General features: G+C 37.3%; 1 protein-coding gene across 2 annotated transcripts in view; it reads right to left on the reverse strand.

Annotated features, from left to right (window-relative positions):
• TENM2 (teneurin transmembrane protein 2) overlaps window positions 1–18,791 on the reverse strand; it is a 1,512,848-nt gene that overhangs the window by 1,078,151 nt on the left and 415,906 nt on the right. The gene's annotated exons all lie outside the window — the stretch shown is intronic.

The raw sequence follows: 18,791 nt of genomic DNA on the forward strand, positions 1-18,791 counted from the left end.
AGTCTAGAGTTTATCAAATAAAATCCTTGCCTCTGTGACCATATCTCTCCCCAACTAAAAATGTTACGATGTCTTCCTTTCTCTTTCAAGGTGGTGCCTACACTCTTGACCCTGACTCCCTGAGCCCTTTCCAATATAGGCATACCTTGATACTTACCTCCATCCCTCCTTACCATGTTCCAAGGCTCACTTCTCTATCCAGTGTCTTCTTCTGTGTCCTACCAGGCTGACCCAGCCAAGGAGACCAGACTGACAGGCTACTTCCCCTTCAAGTCTCCTCCATCTCTAACTCCATCCCCAGGCAGAAAGGTGAGTCTTTCTATGAACTCACCTGACACTGTGTCTGTGCTTATCATCTGTCACATTACCTAATTTTTTAATTTTTAATTTTTTAATATTTTTTAATATGCTAACATATAACACCCAGTGCTCATCTCAGCATGTGCCCTCCCTAATGCCTGTCTCCCAGTTACCACCTCCCCTTTTGCAACCCTTTGTCTGTTTCCCAGAGCTAGGAGTCTCCCATAGTTTGTTTTCCTCTTTAATTTTTATTAAAATTGAATAAATTTTAAATTCATTTTAAATAAATTTTAAATTTAAATAAAGGGAGTTCCCCTCCCTTCCCTTATGGTTCCTTTCGCTATATCTTATATCCATATATGACTGAAACCATGATAATTGTCTTTCTCTGATTGACTTATTTCACTTAGCACAATACCCTCCAGTTCCATCCACATCGATGTAAATGGTAAGTATCCTTTTTGATGGCTGAGTAATATTCCATTGTATGTATGAGTATATATCATATCTTCTTTGTCCATTCATCTGTCAAAGGACATTGTAGCTCCTTCCACAGTTTGGGTATTGTATCACATTATCTTATAATTATATTTCATTTTCCCTCCTCCACTAGACAGAGTTCTTAGAGAACGGAAATGGTGACTGGCACCTCTGCAGCTAGCATAGTGGCCTTCATGAAGCAGGTGTTTAATAAATATGAACTAAAAAGTCAATTTCTAAAATGTGACAGATTTTCTACTTTAGGAGTCAGCCTTTCTTTGAAGTTTTTCTATTTTATTGTAGTAAGTCACCAACACCTAGCAGAGTACTCACTATGTGTCATATACTTAATCAATTTTAAACATATTATTTTCATGTAATAAAAACAAAGTTATTTACCAATTTTTGATATGCTTTTAAAACATTCACTAAATTTTCTAAAAGATTTATGTATTTATTCATGAGAGACACAGACTGAGAAAGAGAGGCAGAGACATAGGCAGAGGGAGAAGCAGGCTCCTCGCAGGGAGCCTGATGAGGGACTCGATCCTGGACCCTGGGATCACGACCTGAGCCAAATGTGGGCACCCAACCACTGAGCCACCCAGGCACCCCTCATTCACTAAATTTTATTTGTATTTGGATTAGGTACTACTAATATCCTCATTTTACAAATGAGAAAAGTGAGACAAGGAGAGACCAAGTAATGTGCCCAGGTGACACACTGAAAAGGTGGTGGAGCAGGATGTGACCCAGGTAGCTCTTGGAATGGACACATGCAGTATGTATAGGAATAAACCATGGTTGAGTCCTCTGATTATTGTATCAGGCAGAACCAATGATCAGAACTAGGCAACTCCTTGTCACTCTTTTACCTCTATATTCAAAAGCCTTTCTTAAAATACGATCTCTTCAAGACCTTCTCCAGAATAAAGAGTGAAGGATGAGAGCTCTTTGAGAAAGGCTGGAAGAAGGAAAAGCAAAATACACAGAACTCTGCACTCCCTTGCTAGGCAACATCTGCTCCCCTCCCTTCCCCTTCACTTGTGATATATTGGCACATAAGCAGCATTGATACTCATGAGAAAAATTACAGTCATCAAGGTTATCTCCCCAAGAAGCAACTCTCTTTCTTTATTAATATGCTTCAGATTGTTGCAACACTACAAAGCCAAAAATAAGTTTTCTTTGATCAATAAATTGTAGGCTGAGAAAGAAAATACTAATTTTCCATTTCTTTGAGATCCAGCACTAACATATAACAGAGCTTTCTAAAAGGGTTCTCAGAAACCTGATATAGAATTATCTGAAATTACACTCGACCATCCCTACAAGATCATTCTGTTCTCTGCCACTTTAGAGAGGTGTCTTCTGGACTTGGTGGGCTTTTTTTTTTTTTTTTTAATAAATCTCTGGGTAAAGATATATTTTTCTATTTTAGTGTAAGCTTGGCAAAGAAAGCATAATACATTTCCAAGTCAGTCCTTAAGAGAAAGATTGTTGAACTCTCTCTCCCCTGTCAATTCTGGGCTTCAAAACATGCCCCTTGCACCTCCGGAAGGAACTTCATTTTTAACCCAGTACTGAAAGAAATATCAAGCCTTGCCTTTCTTGCAGTAAAATGTGTATAATATCAAACAGCCTACAAAGTGGAAGAATGCCATGAATAAATATGGATAGTCATGATAAAATAACAGCAATTGTGTTGGAGGCATATTTAGTCATATATTGAGCCAGAGAGGCGGTGTCAGATAGTTGAAAAAGAAGCAGATGGACACTTAGTCCTAGGATGAGTTGTGGTACTCGCTTGCCAAAAATTTTGGTAACTTATTCAAGGTTTCATTGGTCATCTGATAGCTGGAACAGCCATCTCAACTGAGGATGACTTTTGTGCCCCAGGGGACATGTAGCAATTCTGAATACATTTTTATTGTCACAATAGGAGAATAGAGGGCATGCTACTGGCATCCGGTGGGTAGAGGCCAGAGATGCCGCTAAACATCCCTCAAGGCATGGGTAGCTCCCCACAAGAAAGAATTATCTGGCCCATGTTGGGAAAATCTGCTATAAAGCAAAGTAGAATTAAATAAGCTCCAAAGATTCTATCATGTCTATGATTTAATGAGGTCCAAATACCAGACCCATCCCTTTCTCATTTCTATAAGCATCAGGGATTTGGCCTTCCATCATGTTTCCTTCTAGGCTTTTATGTTTAGGGTCCCTAATCTCTGTGAGGAAAGGTCACAGAGACAAACCTAAAAAAGATAAGAAGCCAATTGATTCATTGAATCACTCAACAAATACTTATTGAGAGCCTTCTGTGTTCTGATCATTTTGTGAGACCCCATGATACACTTATGAACAACTACATATCACTTAACAGTATTCCTGAGTCCCAGGAATTCAGTGAGTTAAATTCTTCAGGTTCCACAATCTATATATTGAATAGTGAAGGCAATTCACTATCATGTATATTTACAATAATTGTCAAATAAAACATTCTGGGGGTAAACCTTAAATTCTTAGTAATTTCAAAGATAAGAGAGTCTATTTGTTTCCACAGATGCGTGTTTTCATGTGGAATTAATTACAATAAAGTCTTATAAGGTTAGGCTAATTGAAAGGCCAGACTAGTAGAAAGACATTTTTGAATTATAAAATACCTAAAGGAAATATTTTTGTGCTATTTTATATTCCCTAAGCACATTTCATTTTAAAAGAGAAGCTTCTACATGTAGTATCTCCCATCTTTAAATCCATCCTGAAATAAGTGTATAATGCTTTTTATGTAACCCATTTCATAAGTGATAAGATGTTGGTTCAGAGACAGAGTACCCTGAACCAACACGGCCAGAGAACTAGAATGATGGAATGCCTTAATCAGTCGATACTAATGACTTACAGCTATTGTGCCAAAGTGCCAGCTCAAACATGCCCCTGTGGCAATCACAGAAGTGAACGACTTGCATCTCCTACTGCAGGCCCCAATATCTCCGGGTGCTATCTCTCTGGATCTACTACCACATTCACACAGAGCCCTGACTTCTGGAATGTTTCCAGCAATTGACTGTACAGGCTCACTCCCATGGGACAAGACTCCTCCAACAGATGACTTTGGCTTCACTCCTCTAAGTCAACTTGCCCCAAACTTTCTTGGAACTGTGCAGTAGTCTGAGTCTTTTCCTACTCAATCTACCTTCCTTCTTCCCCTTCATTCATAGGTGTCAGACCTATATTATGGTCCGAAGCCTTTCCCTGCTACTCCTGCTTCCTTCTCTTTATCCTTCACAGATGTTCTCCTCTATAATAAATCTCCTGCGTGTGTAATCCCCATCTCTGGCATCTGCTTCTCAAAGTACCTGAGCTAACACAGGCCTTTTCTGCTTCATAAATGAATAAGCATTGTCAGAGGGCTTACCAAGTGCCATGCCATGTGCTAATTGCTTTACAAATAGCTCATGTAATTTTCAAAACAACCCTATTAGGTGTACATATATTATTATTCTAAGTTTATAAATGAAGAACTGTCCCAAGATCCCTCAGCTATTTCCTGGCAAACTTAGGCTTCAATTTAGGCAGGATGACCCAGTAGATCCAAGTTCTCATAACCATTGTGCTACACTTTCTGAACCAATTTTATGTATTGCAGGTAAACACTACTATTAGGCATGTTTAATTTATTCCCTAATTAAGATTCTTTTTTCAACATCGCCTCTGCTATTTTTTTCTCACACTATAATTTATTTTCTATTTTTAAACTTATTTTTAGATTTCCAAACACAAACGCGTTCTTATTCTAACAGAATCAAACAAATCTAAGGCAGAAATACTATTTATAACCAACTAACTACTGACCATGGCTTTCGAGGAGGTAAATTCAATGAGTACTTCCCTATCTAATTATTCTTCATTCCAAGTGAGTCTAATGCTGTGATATCTGAACCTACAATTTGAATCCTGGTGTTCAGCTATGAATAAATGGTGAGCCATAGGTGCCCTACATTTTAAGAAGAGAATCAAAGGGGAAACACAGCCCTTATTAGTAAGAATAAATATATATAACTGCAGCGATGAGTCCATCCTTTAAAGGAAATAAATGTCTATATAGGTGTCCTCACACTTTTTTCTAAAGCCGAAGTGTAAGTTGCTAACTTCTCCAAAATCATTTTTATAGACTCTGAGACTAGCCCAGCCTCCTGAGTTAGACTCCCGGAACCAGTCCAGGTAGCCTTACTCCTTCAGAGTCTCCTTTCTGTGATCTCTCCTTTATTGTGCAAATTCAACTTTGGTCACCTACACACTCTTCTTTAACAAAAGTTACTTATTTTTAAGCCTGTGATCTTGGATCTTAGCTTCAAGGTCTTCCTGGAGTTTAGCCGTATGACTTTGTTATTTGCCAATGCAGGTTGACTCCTGTACTCTCACTTGATGCTAATGCCCTTTACTTCTCATTCAAAGTTTCAGAATATCTTCTCTCAGCAAACAGAGAAGGCACGGGTAAAGCGGCATTCCCTTCTCTAGTGCCACATTTCAACTTGATCTTTTCACTCTTTCTGTCAAATTCAAATGTCACTCACTATTCATGTGCATGGGGAGGATTCTAATATACACCTCTTCGGCTTCTTTCAAAATTGCTTCAATTTCTCTCAAATCAAAGGCCTTTTCAACTTTGGAAATTATCTATGGAATCCATTAACATGACTTAGTACACAATACAGATGCTGTTGAGGGTTCAAGAAAAAGGAGAGAAGATAAAGTTAAAAAAAAAGAAAGCAAGTAAAATGATAAAAAATTTTAAAAAGCAAAAAAGAAATTAGAAACAATTAGGTGTGGAATGTTTTTTCACGGCTAATTCTAACTTAGGTAAGCGAAACCTCTGTATATTTGTTCCTTTCTTGTAGAGGTAAACTCTCAGAGCCACAGTCAATTTTAACAGATGTCTTCTCTAGCAGACTTAGTGATTATTTTCCTGATAATATAAGTGGTAAGTTCATTAAATTTAGCCCTCACAACCTGGCAATTGAGTTTTTAAATATGAGAATTTTCTAAATTAACTCCTGATTTTTCCCAAGTAAGTAAAAATCTAATTGGATCTACCTCTGCCTTTGTAAAATCAAGCTCATAATTTAAAAATCATGTTTCTGAAGAGTTTTCCCATACTGAAATAGGAAATACTCAAAGTATTAAATGAACAAAAAGGGCAGAGTCCATTAGGGCATAAACATTATTCGCTTGATCTTGTCAATGTGGACGGATGGATAGATAAATAGATAAAATGAAAACATTTGACAGAAATAGGAAATAAACAAAATGGTCTTTCTGGGAACTGCTGTGGCTCTTTCAGTGGTGGTTGAGGGAAAGAAAGAGTCATGATGTTTAAAGACTGGGGATCATTTGTTTGGGGCTAACAAAGCATACGGATCTTAATCATGCTTCTTAATCATGCCTCTGACCACACCTCTGTGGGAGCAGAATGGGGATTCAAGCTTGCTCAGATGTAGCCTTTCTCGATACTGGTTTTCAGAACCTTATTTATGCCTCATAAAGCTTGTAAATAAAACTGGATAGCTGTCTATGAGTTTTATTCCTACTGTCTTTGTGGTCATTCCCAGTTTTCCAGGATCACGGATAAGAGAGTTAACCATAGTTATCTTTGGGGACAAAAAAAAAAAAAAAAATCCCCTTAAAAGTTTTATAAATTTGCAACAATAAGTATGTATTACTTTTATAATTAAAATGTCATATGTAAGATAAAAGATTACATGAATTTTACATAAGATTTAAGGAAGCTGACACTTTGTATGTATTTAACTTCTTAAAAGGGTGAATACTCTAAACCTTCAAGGCAATACTAGAGACAGACGTAAAATAATAGACTCTGGCTCTGCCACCACCTGCATACGTGTGCCCCTTTGTGATTCACACTTTTCTTCTCCCAAATAATTGGATTATATGCCATTAAATTCCCATTTTTGCTAATTCTCCATCCAGGTTAGGCCTGAAGGTCCTTGATCAATAAGCTATCTTACAGGCAATGGCTTGTCTCTCTCCTTGTTTCCCACTCCCTGACTCTCATGCACCCTTACCTGAAACTGCATATTTTGACAATTCATCTAATGTTGCTTCCAACCCCCTAATATGCACATCTCTTTCAGGATATGATTTGGAAATCATGGAATTAAGAAATTTTAAATTTATACTGTTTTCCAAAGAGCAGCATCTCTCTCTCTCTTCTACTCTTATTACCATGTGCTAATTTGACTATGCTGCATTTGGAAAGAGGCCATTGTCATGACGTTATATCAGTTTGGCCCATATCTCTTGGTGCCACACCTCTGCTCTAATTGCTCCATTCATACTGTGAATTTTCCAATCTTCCCTTAGGAAAGCTCCCTGGAATTTCAGAAGAGCAGCATGATGCCAGATTGTATAGATTGGAACGTTTTCAATTCATGAGATTCAACTGGCAATATTAAAGAATTAATTATAATGAAAATGCACAGAAACAGAGTCTTCAGTGAATTCCATCTGGGAACAGTCTTTTCTTAGGCCTCATATAATGTTTTGAACCAACTTAGCCTCCTAAGCCTCTCTTTCCTTCATGTAATGTGAACTATTGAATACTATGAAATATTGGACCTAAAAATTTGATAGAGGCTACCATCAGATTTCAGCTTGTTCTCAAAACAATTTATTACCCCCTCAAAATGTGTCTACATAGCTAACCTACATTTTGAATGTACACGAACATTTTTTTCCCAAGGGTCTGACTTATATCTTTACTCTGAGATGTTATTACAGACATATAAAAGAACTGAATATGACTCAATAGGAAACGGCCAATGATTTACACATCTTTTATTGAGTTAAAACAGTTATTAATCTAAGTGGGAACAATCTATTTCCATTTACCACAGTGAAGTGAGAAGGAGAAGACTATGGTATTCATGCCCTGCCAAACAAAATTCTCTGCTGTTTACCTGAATGATTTTTTAGGTACATTGGCTCATCTCTCATGTTTAGAAACAATGATGAAGTTGTTGCCAGGAAAACAGCTTCTGTGTGTCATATATGGATTAGCCTCCTCCTTGCCCTGCAAGTTCACTGTCAATCATTTTAATGTCTCAGCCTAACATACATTTTGCAGTGTGTATTTTGGTGTCACCTCACAATATGGCAGGATAAAGAAAAAAGTGACAAGGGAATTGATACCCGTTTCATGTCACGGCATCCAAACATATGGCCAAGTGAACAAATTAATAAATCTAATTCAGAGATAAAGGGACACATTTCTTACATTAGTAATTTGGATAAGGCATAGTAAAAGGGAATAAAATCAATAATAAATGATACAGACAAGTTAATTTAGTAATTATATTGTATGAGTGTATAAAACAGTCTCATAAAATTATCACACTCATCCACCTAAGTGAATTATATTTGAGCATTAAGGTTCACTCAAAATGCCTGTGTTTTATAAAGTCTGTGATTTATGAAAGAAACTAAAGTATTCAAATCTACATTTGTTGTTTGAAGTACAGATGGGCTATATATGTTAATACAAACAACAATGAATGTCGACACCAAACATAGGATAGGTGACAAACACGAGCCCAGAGAAAGGACTTAGGTAATCCCTCATCCATAGAAAATGGCTATGAACTCCTACTGGTTTTCTTAGTTCAGTAAGCCCGCCCTCCCCACAACACTGATCTTCAAATGAACTGACAACATAAGATACCACTTTGGTTTCTTTTTGGTCTTTGTAAAGATTTGCAAAATCTATGCCAGATTTTTATGTAAATACTAATAACTGTATCTAGAAGGGAAAGCGTTATACCTTGGTACAGATTATAGCCCAACAATTTAGACTTATCAATAGTTCAAATTGGCATGACTGATATCTTGCCCAAGGTCCAATGTGCAATATTTTCCTCTTTTGAGTTATCAAAGAACTACAGCACATAAATTAGTAATATTGTTCACAAGTGAGAGCAGTACATAGAATTATACCTAAATAAACCAAAATAGGAGGGGTGTGTGTGTAGAGAAACATTCCTGCAAAATTATTTAAATTAATATAAAGCATTCGAAACATTCTTTGAAAACTTAAGTTCAGCAATTTTTTGTCAGCCAAAATTCTTTGTTTGCTTGCATCTCCTCAAAAAAAAGCTAGTCAAGGACTTAATCCTTTTCTTTTGAGAGAAATAGAATGAAAATATGGAAGAGAGAACAGAGAAGAATCTATGCTAGGCCAAAACAACCCATCAAAGGAAAGAATGCATTTGCCTGTCACACTTCTGTCTTTTCTGCCATCTTTCCTTTTCTTAATGAATTAAAGCACAAATTCTCCAATACAGGAAAACAGGTGTATGAAAAATGGTGGTATACAAATTTTCCACTGAGGAGAGATCCCTTGTCTTTTTCTGAGCCTCCAAAACTGCTTTGGTTAGAATCAAAAAAGACAGTTTAGTTTCCGTTCATAAGAACCTAGATTTAGAAAATGAAGATCCCAAGTAAAAGAAAAATATATTAAAGAATGTCCAAGGTAATAAAGCTGGTAAGTAGCACAGACAGTGCCCACAGAACTTTTTACTTCTAATTTATCCTGAAAATTTATTGATTTGATATACTTAACTGATCAATTAGCCAGATAATCTAGAAATAGATATGTTGAATGCCAAAAACATGCATGTTGGGTCAAAACATAATTAGATCAAATAAATCCTAGAATTGATAAAAACTGAGCAGTGAACTCAGAGGGAGGGGGTACTTTTCAAACATTGATTCATTCTTTCTTTATTTCCCTCTCAAGATGGGATGACATTGATTGGTTAGGCACATGTCTCTTGTTTTACCTCTTTATTGCCACGAAATGGAATTAGACTGTTTTTGTTCAAGGAACATCCCTCCAGTCCTTTGACATTGCTACCCCCCAGTAAACATGGTTAGAGATTTTTAAAAAGGCAAAGAGATGGTTTTACTTTTTCTGATGTATCAACTCTAAAATTTAGGATATTTGAGATCTGTCACCAGATGCAGTGGTGGGCAATAGGACGTATTAAAAAACTAGTCATTGGGCAAAAGGTGGGTAACAAACTACCTCTCCTTTGGGGGCCCTCAGCCTCCTCACCTCTCCTACCCTGGTCCTGCCATATGGTAGTTAGTTATCCAGGTAAGATAAGAGAAGCTGGTAGAAGATAAGTTAAAAAATTATTCTAATTCTAGAGTTCATAAAAATCCTTTATTTAAACTGCTCTGAAAGACAAGAAATAAATTTTTTTCCTAACTCCATGAATGAGGGTATACCATATGGCCACTAGAAGTCTAATAATCTGTCAGCCAAAAGACTTCTGTCTTCATTTCCGTTACTTTAAGCCCCTACGGACCAATGTGGTAGGGGGTGGGGAACATGATAGCTACCAGCATTTCTAGAGCAAAGTTTGGGAAATGCTGGTAGCAAAATTAAATATTAAAAAACCAAAGGGGGACCCCTTCCCTGGGTATCTCAGTGGTTTAGCGCCTGCCTTCATACCCAGGATGTGATCCTGGAGTCTCGGGATCGAGTCCCACATCGGGCTCCCTGCATGGAGCCTACTTCTCCCTCTGCCTGTGTCTCTGCCTCTCTCTCTCTCTCTCTCTCTCTCTCTGTCTCTCATAAATAAATGAATAAAATCTTAAAAAAAAAAAAAAAGAATGGGTGTTCTATCCACTTTAATCACTAGGGTTAAAGTGAGAAATCAATCATATTTAAAGAGTTTAGAGGACTTGGATTCTGGCAAACCAATATTTATAAGTAATATTTGTTTTGTCATTATTTGACGCTCAGGACTGATCTTTATATCTTCTTATAAAATGTCCACTCTCTGCTGTATGCAACATTGGTCAGCGTATGCTAATGTGGGGGAACAAATAAGAGTTTCAAGAATCTTTTAAGCTGAGTCAAAATTACTGTTTCTTGGTGAACATTTCATTACTCTGCATCCATTTTATCAAATGAGAGCTGTTCAGTTATAATTAGTTCTTGGGAGTTCTGTCCTCTTTACTAAAAAAAAAAAAAAAATTAAAAGCCTTTAAAAGTGTTCTATTTGCCCATAAGGTTTAGCTGTATTAAATAGATAGTGCCTTAACATTTTCTAATATACAGTAAAAATACCATAAACTTTCGCTATTAGTTAAAAAGTCAAAAACTCAGCAAGAAGTCCAGTTTTTCCTCTCAACTATCCATTAATGAAGGTTTCAACGTTAATTGCCTTTTCATTAAAAATTCTTTACAATCCTTTCTTAACATTCCGTACAAAATCAAATTAGCTACTAAGCTTTGGAACAATCTCTGTAATTCTGTTGTGGACTCCTCTGTTCATTATTTGGATTGGTGAGATTAAGGAACAAACGTGTGCCTTTCAGATACTCTGGAAGACTGACTTAAAATTTTTTTTTTAAACATTATTATGGAGCTCCTTTATTCAAGCCTTCTCTGAAATGAGTCATATTAGGCAGAATCCCATTACCATGGGCACCGATTTAAAAAAAAAAAAAAAAAAAAGCCTACAGTATAATGGAACTATGCTTATGCCCTCAAAATCTTGCCTATGGAAACTGCTTTTGTTCATTCATCCTCACAAAAATGAGAACCTACTATGTGCAAGGCACTAGTCACCAAGTACTCTGCTTGCTTAGACAGATGTTCATATATTCATTTATGACTCAATTCTGCAGGTCCTTGGGCATGTTTCAGACTGAGCTACGTATTTCTCTTTTAAAAATGGAGATATAACTCATTGGATTATAAATGAGGCAAATGCAAGTAGAGCATTTAGCACAGTGTAAGGCTATTATGGGAACGGCAAAGATTATGCTCACATTCAAAATGCCTACAGACAAGTAGGAAAGAGATAATGTATACCAATGTCTACATTGAAGGTAGAGAGAATGATCAGTCTTAAATGATATCCAGAAGGGGTGCTGGAAGGCTTAAAAGAGAAGGAAGGATAAGGGTATAAAGACGACAGAAATAAAAATCCCTTGGCTGCCTTCTGTAGGTCAAGTCCTCTGCTGCATAGTTGTGAATAACTTCACATCAAAGAAGAGGTTAGATTATCCATGAAAGCCTGACAAGAATCACTAACAAGAACTGGATGCCTTAAAGATGAATCAGACTGGAGCATTCCCATTTGGGTGTGGTCCACAAGTACCACTGTGGAGATAAGAAGGATTAGATTCTTGTTCTACAGCAGGCACTTAATTTCATCTCTCAGCCTCAGTTTTGTCACTGGGAAAGAGGAAGTTTGGTAACTATTCCTCTTGTTTTCTCCAAGTTGTTTTAATTAACTGAGGTAATTCATGAACATCTTAAGCCTGAGCCTGGCCCATTCTCAAGAATTATTACCTAGTAAAACCAAGAGGAACACAAGAGAGGCCTTCATATTTAACTTTCATTCAATACATTATTTTGAACATTAACTGAAATTCTCATAAAGGCATTTCATTCATATATTGGAGCAATATCAAAAACAACTGCAACATAAACCCCCCTCAAATCTTTATTTCTCCTTCTAACCTCTCTCCCAGACACAGGATTCACATTTACAGCACATCTATTGATCCTGCAGACATACCCTTCATATTCAAAACCAAATGCATTTGTTTCAGCAACATCAATTTGTTTTGTTTTGTTTGCATTCTCTACCTGTATCAGGGCCTTCATTTCCCATGCAGCTTTGCAGTTATTCCCAATTTCTCCCATACCCTATCACACATGTCCTCTCACTGATTAGGCCTGAAAAATATCTCTGAAGTCCCTCCCACTTTCTTCATCTCTCCTGCCACAGCCCCAGCTGGGCTTTCACGGTGTCTTCCGTGGACTCAAAGCACTGATAAACCAAAACACTCCCTGCCCCCCGGATTCTTTCTCCTCTAATCCCTTTTCACATCACCAAAGCTAATTTTCTATAAGTTGAGTTGTGTCAGCTACCTGCTTCAAACATTTTCAATAGCTTCTTTGTACCCCTAGAATGAAGTCAAAATTCCTTTTTTTTTTTTTTTTTAATGATTGTATTTATTCATGAGAGACACAGAGAGACATAGGCAGAAGGAGAAGTAGGCTCCCTGCGGGGAGCCCAATGTAGGACTTGATCCAACCTGAGCCAAAGGCAGATAGATGCTCAACCACTGAGCCACCCAAGCACCCTGAAGCCAAAATTCCTTAGCACATAAGGTACTTTAGGACTCCAAATCACTATTCTAGTCCCATTTCCCAGTAAATTAAGCCCTCTCTCTAGCAGTACAGTTTATTGCCAATATGGTCAGCATGCTACCTACAGTCATCATTTCCCTGCATTTCCTGCCTTTTTATTTCCTTATTTTTCAGGATATAATTCAAAGTCATTTGTTCTCTAAGATGGTCCTTCTCACCTAGTAATAGAGATTGGTCCCTTTTTTGGTCCATCACTCTACGACCCTCTGAAACTTAGTTTACTTGTCCATAAAATGGAAATAAATGAGTCCTACCCAGAAAAAAAGAACAGTTTGAACAATGCTTATTTAATACTGAAAAACTATAAATCAATATAGAAATAGTGCAGGCATAGATCCAAGAGCTTCATGGACATTATCTTACTCAATCCTTAAAGATTAAGCAGGTACATGAGTAAGTATATTCTTATTTAAAAACAAAAAGAAAAGCAAAAACAAAAACAAGAGAAAAAGACAGAAAACCTTCCTATTCACATCATTACCCATCTATGATACTCCCCTCTCCTCCAAACTGCTTCCACACCTATTATTTGATCACTTCTAAAAAATGCATTTTTTCCTAACTTAACAACATTTAATTACTTGACTTCAACTTGTCCACTATATAGCACCACAGGTTGTTAACCAGAAATCTAAAATTATGTTCAACTAGATGAGGTGTTAGAGTCACATTTGAAGGGTTAAACTGTATTAATTAATTATGTATGTTAAGATTCCTCAGGAGGCTTGGGGCAAAGCACCAATTCACAGAGCAGGAGGAGAATGAAACAAAAAGAACCTAATTAGTCATGTAATTAACTCTTTCAGTGATGTGGTGATAACATGATACAATATAAGTGTTATGAATATGCTTAAGGAACATCAGGGTATCACTTGAACATTCTCAAGAATATAACCAACACTGGGATGAAGATTTGGCCCCTTCAGCCAAAACTTACGGATTCATTTAAACTACATCAATGTGTTACAAACATTTACTGACCTTCCACTACTGAGGCAACTTTTTTCCTAATTAAATATATTATATCTATATACCTGGAAATACAGTGTCTGACGAAACACATTTTTCCCATAGTTTTCTATAGGCAGCAAATCTAAAAGAATTCAAAGGAAAAAAATGTGCTTCGTGGAAGTCACTTATTTCATTTTGGTGACTAAATGCACTTGCAGAAAGGATTACATTTTGTTTGACAATTTATTTTATTGGCAAAACATATTTCATCACATATTCCATCACATTCAGTAGACAAATGCATGTTGTCAAATACCTTATTTCCTGCCTTTGATGAAAAACACATATTTTTTAGAATCCATATTTTTTTAAATGGTGGAGTTCTACAGATAAGCTCCATTTGCTCTAAATTGGCCAGGGGTGTCTAGATTTGGATTCTATCCTAAATATATGACTTCCTCTTTCAATATAATGTAAATTAACCTCAAAGGGAATATTAATGTCCATCTTCACCACAGAAACATCGAAATTCAGTTTACACTGTAACTATTATGATAGGTTCCTTTTGTCTAAACATAAAAATCAAATGGTTCACACACATTCGCCAGCTGCTAAAATGCAATTACCCTTTACAAGGTAACACACATACAAAGTAAATATTTAATCTAACCTATTTGTATATCCGTTTAATGTTGATAATTCAATTATTGTCTTCCTTTTCATATTTGCCCTTATACCTGGTATACGTATTAAATTATAAATATGTTCTTAGAGGTCAAGAAGCAGATCTGTATAATTTGTTCTGAGGAGCACTCAGCACAGTGCTTTATGAAAATAGGCGTTTAATCAATCGATGGCCGTGGCACAATGATAATGACCTTTTCCAGCCAAAAAACTTTAATTGCCAAAACATTCTGCCTTTTTTCACATCAATAATCATTTTATGAGAACCTATAATATGCCACACACCATAAACATTTCAAGGGATACAGAAGTCGACAATCATGATCCTTGCTTTCAAGGGTTCACAATCTAGAAGGCAGAGTGGGAATGAAGATAAGTAATTGCAATACAGGCTGATACAAACCAAATGGAGTTTGTGTTGGGTCCATACATAGTACAAAGGCAAGAGGGATTAACATAGTTAAAGTGGAGGAAAGCAGGATGTGTTTGATAAACTAACATGAATAGATTTTAAGACTGAAGAGATGTTCTCCAGTGGAATGAAGAAAGGCATTCCAGGAAGGGAAAAACATGTGTTCTAATAGAGAAGAAAGAAATTGTGTGTGTGTGTGTGTGTGTGTGTGTGTAAATCCACCATTCTACCAGTATTACTGTAGTGTGAAATATGAGGGGGACCTACCAGAGAAGACATTGAAAAGATTGACGGGGACTTGTGGGGACTTCTATGCCAAAGAGCTTGGAAAATCTTACATAAATGTTGGGGGAAAAAAAAAAAAACATTGATAAGTCAAATGAAGTCAGGTTTGCAGAAAGAATGGATGGCACAGGTGTGCCAAGTTAAGAGAGCACAAATTCAAAGCTTGCTGAGTTACTCCAAGAAACACGTAGAGGGGGATCCCTGGGTGGCGCAGCGGTTTAGCGCCTGCCTTTGGCCCAGGGCACGATCCTGGAGATCCGGGATCGAATCCCACGTCAGGCTCCCGGTGCATGGAGCCTGCTTCTGTCTCTGCCTCTCTCTCCCTCTCTCCCTCTCTCTCTCTCTCTCTGTGACTATCATAAATAAATAAAAATTAAAACAAACAAACAAAAGAAACAGGTAGAGGGTGTAAGCAAAAGTAGTAGTAATATGAATAACGAGAATGCAAAGATTCTAGATGTAACTTGGATGTGAATTGAATAGGACTGCACATTAAGAGTTAAGAAATAAAGTGTCTCCTGAGCTTTTGCTCTGAGTAACCAAATTTGAAAACTAGAAAATTACAGCTTTTTAAAGTCTCAGAATTTAATCTGTAGACAGAATGAGTTCACAAAACCTTCTCAAAACTTACTCACTCTTTCACTTACTCACTAATCCAAGTCCACTTATATAATAAGAACTTGTATAAGACGGATCTTCTAAGTCATAAACCATAAGATACTATAAAAGTACAGAAGAGTTAGAAATATTCATGCTTCTGAATGTCTTGGGGAAAAAAAACAATACCTACCCAAATCCAAAATCTTTTCAAAAAGGCAGTTTTTATTATGAATGGAAATAGCAGGAAGGGGAGGAGGGCAGCGGGTGGGGGTGAATGGGTGATGGGCACTGAGGGGGCACTTGACGGGATGAGCACTGGGTGTTATTCTGCATGTTGGCAAATTGAACACCAATAAAAATAAATTTATTATTAAAAAAAAAAAGGAAATAGCAGTGGGCTATAAGTCAAAGGACCTGGTCCCAAGATGAGGTCTCATTTATCATGGGGTCTTGAACCAGTAATTCAACCTCTATGATACTCAGTTACAGCCTCTGCACATAGGATAGCAACCTGTCCTACATATAGTCTTATGGGGAATATTAAATATTTCAGTGAAGTGAAGAGCCCTCTAGATACCAGGCAATATAATAATAAAATATTATGATATTATTGTGTAAGATTTTTCAACTTTGCAGTAGTACTTGAGTCTTGCAATTCTAACACTAATGCCTTTAACAGTGCCTTCAGTAGCATTAATTACTTCTGGCAATATTTGAATGTAAATGATTTTTTATGATGCTTCTGACCTCAATGGCTAGAAGCTATTTTTGCCACTTCCTATTCTTTCAACCCTCATATTCAATTTATAGCTTAATAAAGCTATTCCATTGATTTCTTTGAAATTTCTCTAAATTTACCCTTCATCTTTATTACCATCACCACCTGCCTATTATTCTCATGGACTAATTAACAGCATCTAAGTTGTCCTTTCGTCTTCTGGTTGTCCCCCCCCCCCCCCCTTCAGTTTTGCCTTGTTTCCAAACTGTTACTAGGGTAAATTCCTACTGAAGTACTAGTCTAGACATACTCCTTCCAGGTCAAATGTCCCAGATGCTTACATCACTAAAGGAGACATCCAACACCCTGAACTAACCTTCTCCCCAGCTTCTCTTATTACCTGTTTATTCTCCATCTATGCACTCATGAATTATTTTCTCACATCTATCTGTGTTCCCATGGTTACTTCCACATTAAATGCCTGCCTCTCCTCTTCTACTCTGCTTATCTAAACCTTACACACCTGACCAGGCTCAGTATAAATTTTATCTCCTCACAAAACCTCCCAAAGTTTAAAACCACCCCACCTCAGAATGATACAGTCTCTGAACGCACCAGCACTAGACTGTACCATATTTAGCCCTTAGATATACTATCTGCCCAAGCAGTTAAGCACAGAGGCTCCACATCCTCTTCCTTCACTTACTACGTGAATGTGTGTGTTATTTCACTTCCTGGTGCCTTAGTTCTGTCATCTAGAAAATGGGGACATGCGATCATGCCAAATTCAGGGTCCTTGTGATGATTATATATGCATCGGGTCAAGTCTGGCACACTGCGATAATAAATAGGAACTTTTAGTAGTTGATTATTATTACCAGCATCTCTTTTATCAATCTCCGTTCTGCTCAATACTCTATCACTATGAGCAAATTAACCTTAGTGGTATAAAACAACAGCAGATTCTGTGACCCAAGATTTTGGGCAGGGCACAGGGGTTGGATTGTCTCTGTTCCACAATGTTGGGGACCCCTACTGGGAAGACTGATAAGTCTGGGGTCTGAAATTATCTCCACTGGTGTCTGTGGGGTAGAGGTGACCCAAAGGCTACAGGCAGAGTACCTCCATAGGACCCCTTCACCTGGCCTTACGTCTCATGGTATGGTAGTCAGGTTCCCTGACCAGGAGTGTCTGGCAAGCAAGCATTCCAAAAGATCCAGGTAAATGTTGCCTGACCTTTTCTGACATAGTCTCCAAAGCCCATTGCTTACAATCAGGTCCCAAAGACCAGCCCAAATCAAGGGGATAGGAAATCCACTCCACCTCTTTAACAGGCAGTGGCCAGGCCACATCACAGAAAAGTATGTGAGATGGGGGGAGATATTACTGTTGCCCTTATCTTTGTAAAAGATAATCTCCCAGCAAGTGATATTTGTGTCATTTTGTCTTCAGCATTCTATTCATGCATAAATAGTAGCAGAATCCTTCCTGGAATGTAGTTGGTATTCCATAAATAATTGCTAAATAAACAAACAATTTCACATTAGTTTCAATTTCATATTAGTTTGTCCTCAGAACTAGAGTCTTCTTGAAGGCAGGGATTATACCCATATAGTCTTTCTATATACCAGATAAAGCCAAAAAAGTTATTAGAATTAAGGCAGGTCGGGGGGATCCCTGGGTGGCGCAGCGGTTTAGCACCTGCCTTTGGCCCAGGGCGCGATCCTGGAGACCCGGGATCGAATCCCAAATCAGGCTCCCGGTGCATGGAGCCTGCTTCTCCCTCTGCCTGTGTCTCTGTCTCTATCTCTGTGTGTGTGTGTGTGTGACTATCATAAATAAATAAATAAATTAATTAAATAAATAAATAAAAATAAAAATAGAATTAAGGCAGGTCAATTATAATTGGTGCTTATTTTGGGACCATAATCTAAATCTTGAGTTCACTAACTGTAGAACAACGACATTCAAAACTTCAAGCAAGGGGAGAGGACCTCTGTATTTTGGTTACAGGGTCCATAAATTTTAGTTATTTTTATATTCCTAGGGCTATATATTTGAAAAATGATGCAAGTGATACCTAAACATCTATCTCCAGAACTGCA

The sequence above is a fragment of the Canis lupus genome, chromosome 4 (assembly GCF_003254725.2).
Source record: "Canis lupus dingo isolate Sandy chromosome 4, ASM325472v2, whole genome shotgun sequence".
NCBI lineage: Eukaryota > Metazoa > Chordata > Mammalia > Carnivora > Canidae > Canis > Canis lupus.